Source organism: Salvelinus alpinus, chromosome 19 (assembly GCF_045679555.1).
Source record: "Salvelinus alpinus chromosome 19, SLU_Salpinus.1, whole genome shotgun sequence".
In the NCBI taxonomy this organism is placed as follows: Eukaryota; Metazoa; Chordata; class Actinopteri; order Salmoniformes; family Salmonidae; genus Salvelinus; species Salvelinus alpinus.
The window spans coordinates 9,568,318-9,570,817 of NC_092104.1; the positions used below are offsets into that span (position 1 = coordinate 9,568,318).

A 2,500-nucleotide genomic window follows, 5' to 3' on the forward strand; every position below is an offset into this window, starting at 1 on the left:
GTCTCTCTCTCTCTAACAGGTCTCTCTCTCTCTAACAGGTCTCTCTCTCTCTAACAGGTCTTTCTCTCTCTAACAGGTCTCTCTCTCTCTAACAGGTCTCTCTCTCTCTAACAGGTCTTTCTCTCTCTAACAGGTCTTTCTCTCTCTAACAGGTCTTTCTCTCTCTAACAGGTCTCTCTCTCTCTAACAGGTCTCTCTCTCTCTAACAGGTATCTCTCTCTAACAGGTCTCTCTCTCTAACAGGTCTCTCTCTAACATGGATGGATATGTGTGAGTTTGGTTGTGTATTAGCTCTGACTAGTTCCTTCTCTAGACTATGTCTCTTGTCTCTCTCTGTCCGTCCCGTTGACATGTCCGGTCCTGAATTAACTGTGTATTGGCCTCTAGAAGGCAGCTTTGCCTGGTTCGCCCATTATTCACAGTTAGCCTTCCATTTCATTAACAATTTTACCTGTGTTACCTATGTACCTAACAGTTTTACCTGTCTTTTACCTGTGTTACCACTGTACCTAACAGTTTTACATGTGTTACCTATGTACCTAACAGTTTTACCTGTGTTTTACCTGTGTTACCACTGTACCTAACAGTTTTACCTGTGTTACCTATGTACCTAACAGTTTTACCTGTGTTACCTATGTACCTAACAGATTTACCTGTGTTACCTATGTACCTAACAGTTTTACCTGTGTTACCTATGTACCTAACAGTTTTACCTGTGTTTTACCTGTGTTACCACTGTACCTAACAGTTTTACCTGTGTTACCTATGTACCTAACAGTTTTACCTGTGTTACCTATGTACCTAACAGTTTTACCTGTGTTACCTATGTACCTAACAGTTTTACCTGTGTTACCTATGTACCTAACAGTTTTACCTGTGTTACCTATGTACCTAACAGATTTACCTGTGTTACCTATGTACCTAACAGTTTTACCTGTGTTACCTATGTACCTAACAGTTTTACCTGTGTTACCTATGTACCTAACAGTTTTACCTGTGTTACCTATGTACCTAACAGATTTACCTGTGTTACCTATGTACCTAACAGTTTTACCTGTGTTACCTATGTACCTAACAGATTTACCTGTGTTACCTATGTACCTAACAGTTTTACCTGTGTTACCTATGTACCTAACAGTTTTACCTGTGTTTTACCTGTGTTACCACTGTACCTAACAGTTTTACCTGTGTTACCTATGTACCTAACAGTTTTACCTGTGTTACCTATGTACCTAACAGATTTACCTGTGTTACCTATGTACCTAACAGTTTTACCTGTGTTACCTATGTACCTAACAGATTTACCTGTGTTACCTATGTACCTAACAGTTTTACCTGTGTTACCTACAGTGGGGAGAACAAGTATTTGATACACTGCCGATTTTGCAGGTTTTCCTACTTACAAAGCATGTAGAGGTCTGTAATTTTTATCATAGGTACACTTCAACTATGAGAGACGGAATCTAAAACAAAAATCCAGAAAATCACATTGTATGATTTTTAAGTAATTAATTTGCATTTTATTGCATGACATAAGTATTTGATACATCAGAAAAGCAGAACTTAATATTTGGTACAGAAACCTTTGTTTGCAATTACAGAGATCATACGTTTCCTGTAGTTCTTGACTAGGTTTGCACACACTGCAGCAGGGATTTTGGCCCACTCCTCCCTACAGATCTTCTCCAGATCCTTCAGGTTTCGGGGCTGTCGCTGGGCAATACGGAGTTTCAGCTCCCTCCAAAGATTTTCTATTGGGTTCAGGTCTGGAGACTGGCTAGGCCACTCCAGGACCTTGAGATGCTTCTTACGGAGCCACTCCTTAGTTGCCATGGCTGTGTGCTTTGTGTCGTTGTCATGCTGGAAGACCCAGCCACGACCCATCTTCAATGCTCTTACTGAGGGAAGGAGGTTGTTGGCCAAGATCTCGCGATACATGGCCCCATCCATCCTCCCCTCAATACGGTGCAGTCGTCCTGTCCCCTTTGCAGAAAAGCATCCCCAAAGAATGATGTTTCCACCTCCATGCTTCACGGTTGGGATGGTGTTCTTGGGGTTGTACTCATACTTCTTCTTCCTCCAAACACGGCGAGTGGAGTTAGACCAAAAAGCTCTATTTTTGTCTCATCAGACCACATGACCTTCTCCCATTCCTCCTCTGGATCATCCAGATGGTCATTGGCAAACTTCAGACAGGCCTGGACATGCACTGGCTTAAGCAGGGGGACCTTGCGTGCGCTGCAGGATTTTAATCCATGACGGCGTAGTGTGTTACTAATGGTTTTCTTTGAGACTGTGGTCCCAGCTCTCTTCAGGTCATTGACCAGGTCCTGCCGTGTAGTTCTGGGCTGATCCCTCACCTTCCTCATGATCATTGATGCCCCACGAGGTGATATCTTGCATGGAGCCCCAGACCGAGGGTGATTGACCGTCATCTTGAACTTCTTCCATTTTCTAATAATTGCGCCAACAGTTGTTTCCTTCTCACCAAGCTGCTTGC

The 2,500-nt window shown here is 42.8% G+C and overlaps 1 protein-coding gene across 2 annotated transcripts in view; it reads left to right on the forward strand.

Moving 5' to 3' along the window:
- Positions 1–2,500, forward strand: part of LOC139544988 (metal transporter CNNM4-like) — a 74,610-nt gene that overhangs the window by 69,469 nt on the left and 2,641 nt on the right. The gene's annotated exons all lie outside the window — the stretch shown is intronic.